The 18,815-nt window shown below is 43.4% G+C and overlaps 1 protein-coding gene across 3 annotated transcripts in view; it reads left to right on the forward strand.

The window, feature by feature from the left end:
- MAML3 (mastermind like transcriptional coactivator 3) overlaps window positions 1-18,815 on the forward strand; it is a 354,592-nt gene that overhangs the window by 58,585 nt on the left and 277,192 nt on the right. The window lies entirely within an intron of this gene.

The raw sequence follows: 18,815 nt of genomic DNA on the forward strand, positions 1-18,815 counted from the left end.
ATTGGAGGGAGCAACGTAAACTACTCTTACACAGTTTGCTTTCCATGTTGTTTTGAATTTTGTTCACTTCATCTTGCAAAAGACATACCGGAAATAAAAGTTCAAATGAGAGAAATGAAAATAATTGGAGGCATTAAGGTGAAAAAATGCAGTGCTTTTGGAAAGAACAAACTAAGTACAGTAAAACTCCAATTGTCTGGCATCCAGTGGTCTGGCACTCCCGATAGTCCGGCACCAACTGGAACCTGGAAGTGCTCTGGCCAGCCGGACAATTGGAGCTGCTGGTGGGGAACGGTGCAGTGAGGGGCAAACCCTCCGCCGTTTTGCAGGAAGGCGGGGGAAGCCCCGTGCCGCCGCCAAGGGTTTCCGGGAGAGGAGCGGGCTCCCCACCCCCAGACTGCAGTAGTTATTGCCGAGCAGGGGGGTGACGGGCGGCGCTGCGGGACCAACCTGACAGCACCCCAGCTGCTCTACTCCACCACTTGTCTGTTGCTCGTCAGTTTCGGCAGCGGCGGACTTGGGGAAGTGGCGGAGTAGAGCAGCTGGGGTGCTGCCTGGTTGGTCCCTCAGCACCGCCCCTCACTCTCCTGCTCGGCGCCCGGCAGCACCCCACCTGCTCTAATCTGCCGCTTCCCCAAGTCCACCGCTGCCGCTGCTGAAACTGACGAGCGGCGGACAAGCGGCGGAGCAGAGCAGCTGGGGTGCTGCCGGGTTGGTCCCGCAGCGCCATATGCTGGTCTCTTTTGAGGGAATGACTTTGATCTGGTGGGAGTAAGGGTGAGATGTTGTGAGGGCTTTGTTTGTTTCAAAGCATCAGCTCAAAGCGGGGGCACAATTATATTCACTGTGGAGGTCACTGAGGAAGACTCCCTCCTTTGCTACTGTTGGTCATGAGATAATATAATTGATTGTTTTATTCCGTTGTGACAATTCCTTTACTTCACTTCTGCTATTCCATTTTTGGGTCAGGGCCACAAGAAGTCTGTAGGAAATCATGCACATTCTTTACAGTTTTCCTACAGACTCTGCAGTCATATTTTGAAACTCCAGGAAAATTCGTGGTACTGTCTGAAGTAAATACTCAGCAGATATATTTGGAAACTCCAGGAGAATGTATGGTATTGCCTGAAGTAAATACCCTCAAGGCATACATGAAAACACCAGCATAGTGGTTACCATTATAAAGTAACCATCTGATGTCCGTTAGTATGCATTGGTATCTGAAACGCCACAGTCCTTCCATAATTAGAAAAGGAAATAACCGTGGTGAGCCTGATAACTGGCAAGTGGCAAATGTTGACTTTTTTGTTCACCACTGAGTTTTTGAGTACTTTAAAATAAAATTGTCTTTTTAATTTCACCCCAAAAATAAAAAAGCTACTGAGGCCTCAATGGAATCTTTCTGCATGAAAATTCCAGGGGAAAAAGATCTCCTGGTCATCTCAGTACCTCCTTTCTCATTGAGTTGGTCTTGCTTCCCTTCTTGCCCTGGCTCATTTGATGAAGCCTGCAACACCTAAGTTATTCAAAGCATAAAACTAACTTAGGTTATGCATGATAGTGTGTTCCGTGGAGTCCAGTTAATATCTCAAAACACACATGAGATATATCTGTAATGTATATTTGATAGGTATTCACTTATTTGCCGCTTAAGAACTTGTTACTGCCTTTCTGTGGAATGTTCTTTATGAAAATCCAGCTGTCTGGGACAAAGGCATGTTGTTTGCTCAGAACCAAAATAATTAACAGGTTGGACATTTAAGCTCTGTCCATGCTTGAAAACATAAAGTTCTGAAACAACTTTTATGTTTTGAACATAGTTTTGGCTAGCACTTTGTGGATAGAGCAAAAGTTTCTAAAAGCAATGTTTTAAAACTATTCTTGTGCTCTGAGGTGTGTTATCTAGAAGAAGTCTGAATTTGGGTTGCATTGAAGATATTGGCAGGAAGTGTGGACAAGACATGATTGTTATTGTTAGCTTTCAGAGTTAACACTCATCTAGGATGACTGGCGGACACCTCCATACTTTTTTTTAAATGTTGTGTAGGACTGTCTCTCTGTACCACTCAGACAGAACCAGATTATGTCAAATTTAGGGGATTATCTTGAAAATTAGGAGAGAGAAGTTCTTCAGAAAATATAGAAAAATGCCAAAATTCTGTTGATATATCCCATTGTTTTCCCTAGCCTTTGTCATGGGCTTCTCCTGGGTACCAACTTGTGTACATATGGTGTGTGCTTTCTCCACTGAGGAAGAAATGGAGACTTACAACCTAACACAAGTTTGAACCCATGTCTCAAGATGTGAAAAGCTTGTGTATTCAAAAACTGTTTTACGGAACACTCTTGCACATAAAGGAGGTGGGTTGGGAAAGCACAGCAGGAATTCTTTATATTATGCAACTTCCCAATTTGTTTCTTACATCCATTTAGCAAACCTTATTGGACAGATACTTTGAGCCTTTTTTTTTTAGTGGGAGCTGATAAATAACTTTTGGTTAACCCACGTTGTTGCCATGGCTTCTGATTTAACTTTACTGCCCGTCTAGATTTCTTAATGTGGGTCTTCAAAGCCAAAGGTCCCATTTTGTAGAAGGGCTGTTGGCAATAAAGCTGGCTGGGTTTAGTGTGGGAAATGTAAATCTGATAGAGTAATAGTTTAAACAACTTCAGCTCCATTCCAGAAAAGCCTTTGAGGAAGATATGCCCTGTTTATTGAGCTGTGGAAGGGCACATATTACTCATGTCTTTGGTACTCTGGAATATAGGTACCATTTCTTAGTCTTCTGACTAGATGAAACAGCACATGTTTTTGTTGTTTACTGAAACTGTGATGGAATCAGATCAGCTAGAGTTTGGTGTTTACTTCTACCGTTTCTCAAACAGAATAATTATTGACTTAATCCCCCTCCTTTTCCTTCCTCTCCGCCCACTGCTTTCTGAGCTTACAAAATGTGCACTTTAATGTAGTTGGTACCTTATCATTGTGTCTGCCTGTAAAAGAGTAGTGGGGAAGCTTACTTACACTGTAGGTCCAGCCACTTAAATCCTCCAAAGGACCAAATGTTGACCTCCAAATAAGAGCTGCTTGTTTGAATTACATCAGATGATAGCTGTGTGTTTCTTTATTTTATTTTATTATATGATATGTTACTGTTTTTACCCCTGTAACCTCTGAGTCTTCAACTTGGTTGAAACTAAGCTTATTCTTTTCAAAAGGCAGAGTGTATATGTATGATCAATGGAAGGAAACAGGATGAAGAATGGTACTTAAGTTGTTTTAGAAAAGACAATAATACTATTTCAATATACCTACTTCAAGCAAAGAAAGACGTATTTTTAAAGTGTTTTAACTATTTACAAATATCAGGCTAGTCAAAGACTAGCCAGAACTAAAAAACAGGGAAATTTAAATTGTCAGTTGATATTTTGGTATCCTGCAGGTTTGATAGTTGTTTTTTTAAAAAAGCTTCTTTGCACAGACGTTTTCTAACTGAACACTTTTTCAAAGCACAGGTTGTCATACCATTAATCCTAGGAATGTTAAAATGTGTTTATTTGTATAAACGTGTATCTGCTGAAACTATCAGCGGATATACAAATATGAGAGGGGGCAGGAACTGGTGCTTGTAGGAAGCTGGTTTTAAGCTGGCTCCCTTCAAGCACCAGCTCACATTCCCCTGCCTCTGCTCTGCCCTGCTGCCTCCTGTATCAGGCTGACAAGGGGGGCAATCGGCTCTGTGAGAGCCAGCTTCTAAGCCAGCTCCTCGTGAGCACCGGCTCCTGCTTCCTCCCCTCTGCCCATGCTGCTGTCTCTGTGGGAGGCAGCAGCATGGAGGGAGGGGAGCAGGCGGCTCCACAGGAGCAGGCATGTGGGGGGAGCTGGCTTAAAAACTAGCTTCCCACTGGCACTGGCTCCCCCCTGCTGCTGCCTGTGATACAGAGCCAGCAGGCAGGGGGAGGAGCTGCGTATAATCAAGAGGATTAACTGACCAGCCCAGGCTCATCGGTTAACCATGTACTCAACTATACAGTCATATTTCTAGATCATACAGGTGTCGGAAAAGACTTACAATTCTAACTCTGAATGTGGTTCTTAGCTACTGCTAGGTAAGTGTCATTTACAGAGGGCATGTGAGCAGTAGCATCTGGAATAGGTAAACAAAAGGGGGGGAAAACAAACAACCAAGTAATCAGCTGAATACTGCATCCTTTAAAGGGACACCGTCAAATTCAAATCTTGTAACTAAAAAGAAAAGAGTTACGAGTAGTTTCAGATACTGCACCTGCCCAAGTCCCCCTGCCAATTTGTGGCTTTGCAACCACATTTTCCTATGTCTAAAAATGTTTTCTCTGTCTGTTGCTTTATAAAAGATCTTCAATAAAAACAGAGGAAATTGACTACAGTGCAACAGTGAAACTGACTATACACAAATTGCTGTCAAGTGGGCAAACTGAAAAACTAAAGAGAAATATTTTTATCTCTCATCTCTTTCCATTATAGCGATCTTAGGAGTTTAAATGTAAGAATTGCAAGTTTTAAAAAAAATCAAAAACCAAAAACTTATTAGCAGAATTTGATTATTTTTTTAAGCTGTGCCTCTTTTTAATTAGGCACATCTGTGGTTTGCTTAATTAAGAACTGAAGGATTTGACCCACTATTTTCAGAATTCTTAGTTATTTTATATCTTATTCTCCAGCTTCTTTACTCATAGTCAGATTTACCAGTGATGTAAAGACTGCTACTCCTAACAGGCCAAGTTCATCCTGGTATAATTTCTTTGGCCCTAGTGGAACTAAAACATGGATTAATTTGGCTCAGGGTTTCTAAATTGATGTTATAGAAAAAGAAAATGTATATTAGTAAAAGAAGGGGATGGGAGCAAAAGGGAATCTCCTTGTAGTCTGTAGTAGCACATCATTGCTAATAGCCTTTCCAGGGCTCTCTCATTGTCTTCCTTTACCCATCCTTTATGCTGATTACCCAAGTTCACTTGTACTTCTGCATATTAACCACTTCTAGAGAAATATACTTGCACATATTGTATTATGTTCTCAATTAATGGAAATAATGAGTATTGATACTATAATAAATATCTACAAATTAAGCACACCTTTCAATTCTGTAAATTGCAATTTGGATTATAGGGTCAGCAAGGATAAAAAAAAATAGGAATAAGTTACTGGGTTGATTTAAACATTTCCTGCATGGAATACATGTAAACAGGAAAAACACTGCTCTACACAGATTGTACCCTCTTTGGAGCAGAGGCTGCTATTTTGTTTTGTATTTGTACAGCACTTAGAACAATAGGAACCGTAGTATTGGACCAGGACCCTACATGCTTCTGTAATGCAAATGAACAATAATAGAGCCAGTAGCATAGGTCTCAGATGCTGACTTCTCTTGTCTAGAGTTTGAAACTGAAAGTCCCAATTCCAGGATATCTATTTACCACTGATTTTACAGTGTAGCCTTGGGAACATAATTTAAATGCTGTGCCTCAGCTTTCTGATTTGGAAAATGAGGATAAGCTTACCTTTCTTAAACAGGTTTAGAGCATCTGGACAAGGTTTTATATCATTTATGCCAGTGTAAAACCAGACTAATTCCAAGTGACTTTTGATGGTGTTACACTAGTATAATTAAAAGCAGAATCTGGTGCACTTGGTTTACTTATGGAGCTGCAGCATGCTTCTCTCACTTATACAGTGTAAATCTGGAATAAATCCATAGAAGTCGGTGATGTTACATTATTATAAAAATGGTGTGGTAGGAGTATTAGGCCATAAAATGTTGCTCATTGGCAGTGTGTTTATATAGGCATCATAAGGCATTCTTTACAGGTATCCACGCTCAGCTTTGGGTGGAGAGAAAGGGAATAGTGATGTCAGCTGATGCGGGAATAGCCCAGCAAGGAGATAATTAAGAAAGGCTTTAAAACTCCAGGCCAAATTACACTTGGTGTGCTAGAATAGAAATCTAGAGTAACGCTGATGAGTTCAGTAAAGTTGCAGTGGATTTACATTAGGGTACTGGAGATCAGAATGTAATCCCACTGTCTTTAAGAAGCCTGCTCTATTTAGTTAACTTCCAAGGCCAACTTTTCTTGTGGAGACTTTGTTAGAAAAGCGAAACCCAGTAATTTATTCTGAATCTTCTATTCAGCAATGTTTATGAGGTGCTCAAATACCACAGCGCTGGGGCAATATTATTACCTAGTTAAATAGTTTTTATATGTCCATTGCCACTCCCCTGCAGAAATGCTTAGCGTACTTAAATCAACAGAGAGGATTTCTGCGATAATAATTAAAAATGTAACTCAGGTAGATATACAGCAGAACCTTCTGAAAGTGAAAGTTTTTTCCACAGAAGAACTAGATGTGGGCCCATTGGTGGTGTCTGCAAATAGGAAAACTTCCCTGAGTACTCAGTAGGGGCCTAGTGTCACACTCCCTATCACAAGAGAAAGGTTACAGTGCTATCAAATCAGTGTGTGGAAGGCAGTGAGGAATTAGGCTAACATTGGGGTTGCAGATTGTCAGTATAAATCAGAGGCTCGCTATCCTTGGAATTGCAGTTGGTACACTGCCAAACAAGTGAGGATTTTAATCCTTCTTTACAAAATGTTCACTCTTTTTTTTTTTTTTTTTTTTTTAAAGAAAGGTAGGCAAGTTCCACAGTATTCATAACCAATCTAGGGCAGGGTACACAGTAAGAACTCTAAGAGGGGTATTAGTGGATTTGCACTGATTGGGCCAAATTGGTTCCTTGTTTTAAATAGGTGCCGCTTCCATTTGTTTCAGGGAATCTGCAGTCTTTTTTTCCTGAGAATGTGAATAAAGAAAAACTTTTTTTTCCTCTACCATTGAAAAGATAAAAAACACCTCAACTTCACTAAGTGAGGGGTTCTGCTACCCGACAATGCAGCATACAAAAAAAAAAGCAACTATTTTATTTAAATGAAGAAACTGACTTAATTCCAAGAAAAGGTTAATGAGCACACCCACACGCTGATCTTCCGGTTACACTAAATTCAAGAAAGTATCATTAGAAAGTGGAACTACTGGTGTCCCGTCATCAGTCCTAGTCATTGTGACAGGCACAGTTTCGTGTCTTAGCATGATCCCAGCTCTGCCCTAGCTTCTTTATGGCCCTTGCCAAACTTTTAGCAATAAACACGGTTTCCTTGGAGCAGGAACACAACCCATCTAGATGCAACTGCTGAGGAAAGAAAACATTGTAATTTTACTACCCTTAGTTATCCCCCGTTTCTTCCCCTACCCACTCCTAAAATTCACACTGTGGCTGGCTGCTGCTGTTTAGTATTGAAGCAAGTGGTGGCCCTGCAGCTGCTGTTTGAATGTGTAGCTGGAGTTCTCCCTCCCTCTCCCCCCTCATGAATGGCGTCAGAGCATGCTGCAACACTGCCCTGAACTTGTTCTATCCAGTTTACTCAGCCAGCTTTTTCCTAGAGATACATTCCTGTGGCTGCCTGAAACTTTACAGGAGAAAAACCTTCTTGAGATTTTTAATTTTACATCTATCAGGGAACAAAGGTCAGATCATCTTTTCGTATTCTGTACGTCCCTCCCTCACACGCTACCTTCCTTTGCACCCTGATTTCTCAAACAAGGAGTCTGTTCTATTAAATGTATATATCTGCAGGGGAAACCAATAATGGGACAGAACTGAATTTGTGTCTCTGATTTTTACTTGAACATTCTACTTCCTGCTCATCCCTACTTTCCCTTCAAATTATCAGCTTTTAAAATGAGCAAAGCAAATGGGGGGTGGGGGAGGAGGCACAGAGAAAGGGGGTAGGTAGACTGTGTAAGATTCTCTATCACTTTGTTCAAGAGTGCTGCAATTCCAACACTAAAATGAACCAGATTATTAAACAAGACCTCCCCCCCCAAAAAAAAATGTTATCGAGACTTCATGATTTGTGGAAGTTCATTCACTAAACCTGGAGGAAGTTGCTGATGGAAGCTGTTGTGTATTTAAAGTGTAGAGAGGTGACTAGACCACTAACTAGTGAAGATGTGGCAGGGTCAGTCCCACTCCTGGGCCCTAGACTCCTCTTCAGTCCACAAACAGTCTAAGTACAGGCAGTCCCCGGGTTACGTACAAGATAGGGACTGTAGGTTTGTTCTTAAGTTGAATCTGTATGTAAGTCGGAACTGGCGTCCAGATTCAGCCGCTGCTGAAACTGACCGCCAGTTCTGACTTACATACAGAATCAACTTAAGAACCCCAAGCGTCCCCAAGTCAGCTGCTGCTGAAACTGATCAGCAGCTGATTCCAGGAAGCCCGGGGCAGAGCAACTCTGCCTCGGGCTTCCTGTAGTCAGCGCTGGTCAGTTTCAGCAGAAGCTGACTTGGGGACGTCTGGGGCAGAGCAGCTGGGGTGCTGCCAGGTTGGTCCAGTAGCGCCCAGAGCGGTGCTGCGGGACCAACCGGCAGCGCCCCAGCTGCTCTGCCACAGGCGTCTGGAGAAAAGCCTAGTCTGCTGGGGAGGGGCGTACTAGCTGCGCCCCCATCCCCCAACCCCAGCAGACCAGGAAGACATGGGCGGTGGACCGAGACGCACCGCGGTCCCGCCACCTGGGTCCTCCGCGGCTTTGCTCCCCGTCTCCCTGGTCTGCCAGGGAGACGGGGAGCAAAGCCTCTTGAGGACGCCAGCAGCGGGACAGCCGCGGGGCGTCTGGGCTGTCCCGCTGCTGGCTTCCTCGCGGCTTTGCAAAGCCTCGGGGAAGCCGGCAGCGGAGCAGCCCAGGCGCGCCTGGGCTGTCTCGCTGCCCGAGCCCCTCCGCGGCTTTGCTCTGTGTCTTCCTGGTCTGCAGACCAGGGAGACGCGGAGAAAGCCCCGGAGTACACGGGCGGCAGGACCGCGAGGTCCCGCAGTCCGTGTCCTCCAGGGGAGCCCCGTTCGTAACTGCGGATCCGACGTAAGTTGGATCCGCGTAAGTCGGGGACTGCCTGTACTGTGGCACGGTCCTGCTTGCCCTTGCTGGGGTCTGGGCTTCTGTCCCTTGGCTAAGAGGGTATTGAGGCAGATGCCCCTAGTCAGCATGGGTTGGGTAATCAGTCCTCCCCAGCTACTGGCTGGACTGTCAGGTTTCTTGGTGAAGGGAGTCCAAATACTCCCTGTTGGAGCCCCTAACCTTCCTTGTCTCCCTGGAGGCTGCTGTTCCCTCTGTATCAGCTTCTTTGATTCTTTTCTTATCAACTATCGCTCTTTTCCACCTCATTCCCAAACTCCTCTTCCCCTTCACCCACCCAGGAAGGCTTTTTAAAAAGCCCCGTGGCAGCCTGAAGTCCAAGCAGCTGGCCCTAATTGATTTATAGCAGCCCCATCTCTGGTGCTCCTACTCGGGCTGGTGAGTCAGCTGCTCCTGGCTGCCCTGAAGTAACCCTCTCCTAATTATCCAGCACCATTTCTGTTTTCTAGAGCTGCCTCTCTCCCCTTCTAATCTAGCCCTCTAGCCTGACCCTGTCAAAATAGCTTGTCAGGGACAACACTAGCCTACAGAGAATCTTCTGGTTCGTCAGCCCCAGGGAGGAGGGTTGGTGAAGACGAAAATGATGACCAAATTTTCTCTGACCTAAGCTCCTCATTGTTTTTTGGTTTGGCATCAAAATGAAGATGGGAAAGAAGTGGGGATGCTTTGTCCCTATGGCTATACCTGAAGGATGGCTTGCTTTCTTGTTCTGACAATGCATCCACTAGTACCCTGTGAATTTTTTGCATCTGCGGATAAATTAATAAAGTGACTAAGCAGGCCTTGCTGACTCTACTCCGTAGTATAGAAGAAAGCTTCATACTCACGCTGCTGTATTGGAAGACAGGCCACAGGGGCGTAACTGCATACATCTCAGAGTGAGGTGGGGAGAGGTAAGAGAAATAATAGGAAATTTTCACTGAGATGTCTCTGAAACAAGACTCAATCAGAGGGATGTGCAAGTACTACCAGAGGTGAGGACAGTCCTGTCCCCTGTAAAGGAACTTATGAATTCCAGTCACCTATAGTCAAACTGTTCTACTCAAATTCTGTGACTCTCTAGGACTGCCGTGGCCAACCTGAGCTTGCAAGCTGCATGTGGCTCTTCTTCCCCTCCTTCCCCCCCCCTCCCCGCAGGTGCGGCTCATGAAGCCCCCCTCATGGCTCATAAGCCACCCCTGTACCCCCCAAAATGGCTCTCTCCTCCCAGCTCCCTGTGCTGACCTGGGCAGGGGAGCCGTCCAGCACGGCCATGAAAGACCAGAATTAAAGATAGTGTCAGCAGGCGGGAGCCTAATGTGGCCCCAAAGCCTCTAAACGCGTTTAAATGCATTTTCTTAAAGGGGCAGAGCTTTTTTTTCTTCGACCAGATGCGACTGGGGGCTCCTTTTAAAGGGGCAGTCTACTGCTATCTTGACTTTTTGCCCGGAATGGGTTGGCTGCCCCTGCTCTAGGACCTATTCTGCTGTTGGTCCCGTGCTGAGCTCTCCCTGAAGGCAAATGGAAGGTTTTTTTAGGCAGTAACTTGTGGAATGTGCATTAGAGATAGGAAATGGCCTTAGTTTTGCATGGCACCAAACAAAGGGCTGTTCCCATATCTTGGGGAGAGAAATATAAATATGTATTTCCATACCAAAATGCCTCTTTTCATTTTTTAAAATAAATACTGCCTTCCTCTTTATTTGAAGAATTAGCCTAATTTATAGAATTTGTGTTTTGGACCAAGTCCTGCCCCCCTTCTCACAACCATAAAAAGCTATGACTCACCAGAAGAAAGGATTTGGGGACATCTCTCCACCTTGGTGTCTTCCAGGTGCCTCAGTGTGCAGAGAATGTTGGGGAGGCAGTGGATGTGGCATTATGTAGATTACAACTGGACATTTCTCTTCTTGGATGGGGAGGAGTCCAAGCTGTGGGAGGCATTATTGCAACCTTGGGAGAGCAGTGCCCGCTGTAGTGTGGCTTCACTGCTGCTTCATGATCTGAGGGAGAGGACTCCCCACACTCCCTATGGAAGAGCCTTACCACTTGAGCTACATGGAGAACACAATGTGTCACAGAGGCCACTAGAGGGAGACATGATCACACATACTAGGCCAGTAGTTCCCATCTGGACCTGCAAAACCATTCACAACTTTTGGTGGACTGGTAACATCCAGGAAAGATAATGGAGCAAGTAATTAAGGAAATCATCTGCAAACACTTGGAAGATAATAAGGTGATAGGGAACAGCCAGCATGGATTTGTAAAGAACAAATTATGTCAAACCAATCTGATAGCTTTCTTTGATAGGATAACAATAAGGGAGAAGCGGTGGACATGGTATACCTAGACTGTAGTAAAGCATTTGATACGGTCTCGCATGATATTCTTATCAATAAAAACTAGGCAAATACAACTTAGATGGGGCTACTATAAGGTGAGTGCATAACTGGCTGCATAACCGTGCTCAGAGACTAGTTATTAATGGTTCACAATCCTACTGGAAAGATATAACAAGTGGGGTTCGCAGGGGTCTGTTTTGGGACCGGTTCTGTTCAATATCTTCATCAACTATTTAAATATCGGCATAGAGATTAAGGGTATTAAGTTTGCAGTTCATACTAAGCTCGGAGGGGTTGCAACTGCTTTGGAGGACAGGGTCATAATTCAAAAGATCTGGACAAATTGTAGAAATGGTCTGAGGTAAACAGGATGAAGTTTAATAAGGACAAATGCAAAGTGCTCCACTTAGGAAGGAACAATCAGTTTCACACATATAGAATGGGAAGCGACTGTCTAGGAAGGAGTACGGCAGAAAGGGATCTAGGGGTTTTAGTGGACCACAAGCTAAATATGAGTCAACAGTGTGATGCTGTTGCAAAAAAAGCAAACATGATTCTAGGATGCATTAACAGGTGTGTTGTGAGCAAGACATGAGAAGTCATTCCTCCGCTCTACTCTGCGCTGGTTAGGCCTCAGTTGGAGTATTGTGTCCAGTTCTGGGCACCACATTTCAAGAAAGATGTGGAGAAATTGGAGAAGGTCCAGAGAAGAGCAACAAGAATGATTAAAGGTCTAGAGAACATGACCTATGAAGGAAGACTGAAAGAATTGGGCTTGTTTAGTTTGGAAAAGAGAAGATTGAGGGGACATGATAGCGGTTTTCAGGTATCTAAGAGGGTATCACAAGAAGGAGGGAAAAAACTTGTTCTTCCTGGCCTCTGAGGATGGAACAAGAAGCAATGGGCTTAAAATGCAGCAAGGGAGGTTTAGGTTGGACATTAGGAAAAAGTTCCTAACTGTCAGGGTGGTTATACACTGGAATAAATTGCCTAGGGAGGTTGTGGAATCTCCCTCTCTGGAGATATTTAAGAGTAGGTTAGATAAATGTCTATCAGGGATGTACTGGGTCCTGCCATGAGGGCAGAGGACTGGACTCGATGACCTTTCGAGGTCCTTTCCAGTCCTAGCATTCTGTAGTTCTATGAACATTTAATTTGTATATTTGTATATGGCTTATGAAAACAAGGAATATGCAAATAAAATGTTACCGTTTCACCAAAAACCCTGGTCCCCAGAGCCGTCGCAAACAGCTGACTTCAGCTCCAGCCGTCACCATGTGGTAGGCAGCTGCGGCTGCTGAAGCTGGCTGTTTGTGGTGGCTTTGGGGGCCAGGGCTGGGGTACATACCAGCCCTCTGAGTTCCCCAGTGTCAGCTGGTGCCCTAGCTGGGAGGCAGCATGGACCATGTTGGGAAGGACCTACGGACCTACCCTGGTCAGTTGCAAAGGGTGCTGGACGAGGGAGGTACCACCTGTATTAGGGCCATCTAAGCTAGACGAGAAGGCTTGAGCCTCTGCTCCTGACCTTTCAAAGAAAGAAAATGAAATGTCAGAGGAAGTTAGCCCTTTGCTACCAATCATACACTTAAGGCCTTGCCTCCAAAGTGGACTCACAATGAAGCAGCATAACGTGGTGCTGTACCTATGCCCTTTCACAGGGTGTGTGCCACCGTTCTTGCTGCAATTAAGGAGTAACATAGGGTCAAACAGTTCTGTCCTGATTCTGTGGCATACCAGTCCTGGAAACAAGTCAACCATGATGACTAAGAGTTTCCCCAGGAAGCAGATCAGATCCTTAACAAGCAGGTGGTTTATGAGCTGATAAAATGATCTCAAAGGCCAGGAATCAACTGACAAGTAAAACAGAAAAAATGATCAACATCTGTTTCTCCTGCTGCTGGAGTCAGAAATCAAACTGTGGATTTAGTGCAAAGTGGGTTAATATGTTGGAAATTCAGTGCCTACAAGCTATGAAGCATAATAAAGCCCACTTTTCTTGTTTGGTGTAGAGAGAGAGAGAATGCTGCAGAAACAGGAATATTATTACATAATTATGCCTCCTACATAAAGCTTTGAAAAAAGCTACTAGACTTGTGCATCATTAAAATGACACAATATGCAGCCATGACCAGAGTCCTGCATGTGCTTAGGACTGTACAATATGTACACACTGTTTGTGTCTTTGCAACATTCATGAATTTCAGCTCACTCCAGTTATGAGGGAGGAGACCTGATCAGAATGTGCTGCACTCTCTGCCCTGAAAACTGAGACTCATTGTCAAAACACTTTTTTGTTTTACAAAGATTTAATTAAAAGATTGAAAGGAAAGGGAGTGAAAATGCAATTTCTAATTCAAATATATTAAGTTCAGACTCAAGCACATTCCTGTTTAGGCCAACAAGGTATGAACAGCTCTATGAGGGGTGAGATTATCTTGGTTGCTTTGCAGTGGTTCCTCTAGTGAATGTGGAAGTGGCATTATGGGAACTGTGTTGTGCCTTCTTTATAAAGACAAACCCCTCCTGCATTGTGAGGCTATAAGCCCGTGTGCTAGAAAGAGAAAAGAATTGTGTGCGTCTGGGAGGAGTCTGTGTATTATATGTGTATTATTGTAAAACCTGATAATTGAAATGCTTAACATATAGGGAGTTTCCTGTTTTAAAGAATTTTAGAAGCAATTAGTATTCACAGTAGCTGGTTAGGCAAGCAGTGTGATCCCCATTCTATAGATGGAGACTAACACAGAAATTAACGTGTAGTTCTACTCTAAAGAATAGTACAACAGGTTGCTCCTTGGGTATGCTCAGAGTCCTGACTGGTGAGATTAGTTACCATGAGCTTTTACTGCTTAGTACTCCTATTAGCCTGGTAGAATTGACTGGACTCTGAGGGGGGAAGCTGTTCTAGTCAGACACGCTAAATGCCTAATTTGACCTTCAAACTAAGGACGTTAAGGACTAGGTGACTATCCAATAAGGATTTGCCTATCGGATAGTCTGTTGACTAGTTAATTCCTCCCCTACTTGCGGCCTCTATGAGATAGAGGCAGCAAAGTGTGTGTGTGGGGGGGTACTTCAAAGTGGCATCACCTCACAGCTGAGCAGGGACCCCAAGGTGGCATTTCAAAGGGGCAGCTGCGGCACAGCTGATCCATGGCTCAGCTGTGCTGCAGCACTGCCCCTTTAAAACGCCGAAGCGCTGTGGAGCCCGGGGCCAGCTGGGGACTCCCCAGCTAACCCCAGGTTCCGTGTGGCATTCCCCCAGAACCCAGGGTCAGGTGGGGAGTGAGGAGCAGAGCTGGAATTGCAAATTATAATTTCCTGACTTCCAGTCCCATACACGAGGCTGACTTCTCCCTGTCTCTTGGTCTTGCCTGCTAATAAATGCTTTGCAATAACAAAATTGAATCAACAATTTTGTTGATCATGCATCACGCAGAAGAGAATCCAGCTTGCTGCTCTGCTGCTTGACGGTGCTAGCGTAGATGTAAAATCTTTGTTTTGTCATTAAAATGATTTTATCTGATATGTCAGATGCCCGGGGAGAAGATATGTTGCACAAGAGGGTGCTACTTAGTGTATAGTCACTCTATGATGGAAAATCCACATTTATTTGTAAAGATAGTATTTTGGAATATTAGGGTGTAACATTATTTTTATGTCTCCCTTTTACTATGAACCAGGAATTGGGATTAGAACCAATTAAAAAACACTGGGCAAAATTCTGATCTCAGTTCCAGCCTTAATGTTCTTTGACTTCACTGGTACTGACTGGATTTAATGCTGACCAGCATTTGGCCCAATATTTTTCCCTTTTGGGCCCCTCAGTTAGAATAAAAAATCAAACATGAGTATCACAGATTATTGAGTGCATACAGCATGAGGCCACATTCTTCCTTTAGCTGAATTCAGTGGAGCCAGCAGAGATGTAAGTGGGGGCACAAACTGGTTAATGAATTATCTGCTTCTTTTTATCTAGTAGCATTCCTCTGAGCACATGCAGTGCCTATTTCTCAGTCAGCTAAGAAAGGGGTCATTTCTTATCTGGTTATTATTATTATTTTATTTTGGACATCCTGTTGACATGAGGACCTGCATGGTCAGTCACAATCTAATGCTTGGGTTTGATTCCATCTTGAATTAGCAATTGTGGGGAGAGAAGACCCAATCACTCAATCCAGTGAGCAAAGCTTGATAAGAAAGTCTCTAGAGAATGGAAAGGGTGAAACATAGTTAACCACATTTAGCCAGAATAGCTTCTGCCCAACTCAATGCTTTTCTGCACAAACACACAAAATACACACTTCCCTAACCTAGGAAGAAAGTGGGCAGCAGAATCTCCATAAGAAAATGTGTGTCTAGCTTTCTGGCCATTGGAAAACATCTTTCATTCCTAGCAGATTTGGATGAGCCATGTCCTAGTCATTTGATTATGCTCTGAAGGTGTCAAAAGCAGATGTGATTTTACAAATGAGTCACTTGGTGACCAGTTAGCACAACTAGGAGGTCAGGAAAACTTCTTAACAAAAAAGCAATTTCGTTTGTTTGCACAGTTTGCCTGACCACATGTTACCTTAGCAAAAAATGCCATGCATATGCTGGGGATTGGAAACCCACCAGTGGACTTGTTTGTTAATATAGTTTTAAACACTGTCTTAGCTAGAACTGTTTTAAAGCTATGTTAAAACTATTCCACTATCATGGTGTAATTCTCTGGAGAGGACCACAGCTATACGTAGCATGAAAGGGTGAAATTCTGGCTCTATTGAAGTTGATGGCAAAGCTCTTATTGACAACCATGCATAATGATTTCACCCATGATGTATATAGAAAATTGAGAATCAGGCCTAGATTCTTCATTGTTTCTCATCTCCCATTTCCTTGGGTTGGAGGAAACAGATGCAACTTTGCTTTCTTGCAGTTATTATGAGCTGAGAATAACTAAGTGCTGAGGAGATTCAAGAAAAACACATAGATGCCCTGCAACACTTTGGACAGTTCACTGGAGAAATATGACTTGATATACAAAATAATCACAGCAGACACATGATTTACAGATTACACCACAACCTACAATTGACCACCAGCTAGTGGAAATTAATAAACTTTGAGTCACCAATCCTTCAAGTGACTGGCTTTTCCAGTAATAAATTCTCTCTCTTGTCTGAACTATGCAACGGGAGCAAAGTTCTGCCACTGAGAGTGAGATTTAACAGCAGTGAGGCCAGGGCATTGTATGTTGTATTAAAGAGCTGGGGTTGTATTTTGCAAAGCATTCTGAAGACAGGCTGTCAGTGTGATGGAAGTACAAAGTAAGAATACTTTCTCTGAGTTGGGCTGAGTGACTTTTGGAGGAAACTTGCATTCAAGCCCTGTTCTGTGTGTATTGTTCCAATGTTGTGTTTTATATTTTAACACTTCTTTTCACGTAACAAAGGCAAAGGAGTCCTGGATTTTCCATTCTCAGCTTCTATGGGCCTGAATGCAGCCAAATTTTTGGAAGTGTGGTGGAGACCAAGCATGAGTAGATAAAGAGATCCTTGTGATTAGTATTGTGCTGGATAGGTAAAAGTAAGGACACCAGACAGGGAGGGGGACTCAGATGCCAAGATTTCATTGTCAGTTGGTAGCTCGTGGAGTTTCAGACAGTAGTTTCTTTTTGTGCTGTTAACTTTCTGTTCTCCCAAAGACTCTCCACTTTTCTCTGATTGCATCCTTACTGCTTTGGCTTGAAACAAATAGGTTTCTTTATGAATATTTGGATATTTAAATTTAAATATTGGGCTAGTCTTTATAATACCTGTGCCTGATACATATACCTACCCCTGTTACCTTTTTAAAAAAAGAAAAAGTTTGGGGCTCTCTTGAGTCAGCTGAAGATCCCTCAGAATGTTCCAGAAAGAAGTCTCCTCTTGATATTGCCTGTACAATAGGCTCTCTCTGTGACAGGGGAAGGAAGTGTGTAATCTTTTGGTAGAGCAGAGTAACATATGATATGTTGTCAGGCATTTACTTTCACGACAATGAGTAATAAACTGAGCTATGTTCAAATGACTGACTTTGTTCCAGTAGTAACAAACAGCTGTGCTCTTTTTATTAATTAAAAAAACACTTTAATTATAGCATACAACTGTTATGCTATTTTTGGTAATGTGATGATTGATTAAGCTTATGCAGAGCAGGAAAAGTGACTAGTTTTTGCTACAGTGGAAGGAGGGTGAGAGTATTGGTAGAGTATTTCACTGGCTAATGGTTTTGTACTGTATCTTGGTCGAAAAAAAAAACAGAACAAGAATGCTCCACCTTTGTTCATCTGAGGGTTTCTTGGCAACTTACCAGGAGCTGTATCTAATTTGCTAATTATGGAGCAGGTTTAACCATTTAAATCCACAGAAGAACCAGTCCATCTCTGCTTCATTTTACTAGTATTAAAGAACTAGGGGATCCGTATGGAGGTTTCCAACTGTAATTTCCTTAGTGCTTCTAAAAACTCAGTAAGTGAAAGAAGCTGAAACTTCACAGAACGGGTATCCATTGTCCCCTTCAGACATGTATCTGCAACTGCGAATCTAGTCACTCTTCTTTGCAAAGTGGTTGGGGAAAATTCCTCTCCGCAAAAGAATTCCAACTCCAGCTCCATTTGGAGGCAGAACAGATTCAACCATTTTGAACAATTCCGGTGGCTGGAAAGAGGGCAGCCAAAGGTCACTCTGTTAGTCGCATTTTCCCTTAGCCTCACCACTGCTGCTTGTGGTTGTGTTGAAGGGTTACCCTTTAGTTTGCTGATGGGGAGATTTCAGGTGGAGAGTGCATGTGCCTGTGAACATGGGACCAATTTCACGTATTTGAATTTCAGACATTGAGAGCTATAGCCTTTTGTAACATAAGTTTCTTCCTAGCCTGTTATAAATGATTGGCTACGTCTACATTGGCCCCTTCTCCGGAAGAGGCATGTTAATTTCCAACTTCAGAATAGGGAAATCCGCGGGGGATTTAAATATCCCCCGCAGGATATAAATAAACATGGCCGCTGCTTTTTTTCCGGCTTGGGGAAAAGCTGGAAAAAAGCGTCTAGACTGGCACGATCCTCCGGAATAAAGCCCTTTTCAGGAGGATCTCTTATTCCTACTTTGAAGTACTTTCAATTACTTTGAAGTAGGAATAAGAGATCCTCCTGAAAAGGGCTTTATTCCGGAGGATCGCGCCAGTCTAGACGCTTTTTTCCGGCTTTTCCCCAAGCCGGAAAAAAAGCGGCGGCCATGTTTATTTAAATCCCGCAGGGGATATTTAAATCCCCCACGGATTTCCCTATTCTGAAGTTGGAAATTAACATGCCTCTTCCGGAGAAGGGGCCAATGTAGACGTAGCCATAATGTATTTCATTGGCATCTGGCCTGTATACTGGTGCGATTGTGCTAATCAAACCTCTAATTCTTAGGGTTAGTGAAAAAGAGCATTTTAAAGTGCTTATGCCATTGGTAAGGA

This window comes from Pelodiscus sinensis, chromosome 5 (assembly GCF_049634645.1).
Source record: "Pelodiscus sinensis isolate JC-2024 chromosome 5, ASM4963464v1, whole genome shotgun sequence".
Taxonomy (NCBI): domain Eukaryota; kingdom Metazoa; phylum Chordata; order Testudines; family Trionychidae; genus Pelodiscus; species Pelodiscus sinensis.